We start from the raw sequence: 923 nt of genomic DNA, 5'->3' as shown, positions 1-923 counted from the left end.
TACAAGGACACCTAATAAATACAACACACACATACATGCTCACACACACATGCACCCTCATGCACACACATACAGTTGCTCCCACACACACACGCACCACAATGACAACTCAAACACAAACATACTTAGAGACACACACAAACTCACGTACACACACATAACACCCCCACCAACACACAACACAAATTGACATACGTACACATACAGACATACACATACACATGAACCATCACACACACATACCGTTGCTTACACACACACACACACACCACAAGAGTATTTAAAGCAACACACTCACTCAGACAGAGAGAGAGAGACACACACACTCACGTCTACACACACTCTCACACTCACACAAAACACTCCCACGCACACACACAGATGCATACATACATACACACATAGACGCATACATATGTACACACCCTCACACATACATACGGTTGCTCTCTCTCTCACACAAACGTGCACACACATACACACACCATCCTGCCATAGAAAAAACACACACATACTCATATACACATGCCACACGCACACATACAGACATAGACATACACATGCATATGAACCATCACACACATACGTTTGCTTACACACACACACACACACACACACACACACACACACACACACACACCACAAGGATATTTAAAACAACACACCCACTCAGACAGAGAGACACACACACTCCCACACTCATACAAAACACTCCCACGCACACACACAGATGCACATATACATACACACACATACGTACACACCCTCACACATATATACGATTGCTCTCACACACACACACACCACAAGGACGATCAAAACAACACATACACACTCAGACAAAGAGATATACGCACACTCTCACGTACACACATCCCCACCGACACAAAAAAACACTCAAACACCCACTCATATACACATTC

This window comes from Octopus bimaculoides, chromosome 18 (genome assembly GCF_001194135.2).
Source record: "Octopus bimaculoides isolate UCB-OBI-ISO-001 chromosome 18, ASM119413v2, whole genome shotgun sequence".
In the NCBI taxonomy this organism is placed as follows: domain Eukaryota; kingdom Metazoa; phylum Mollusca; class Cephalopoda; order Octopoda; family Octopodidae; genus Octopus; species Octopus bimaculoides.
Note: the sequence above shows the minus strand (reverse complement) of the source record.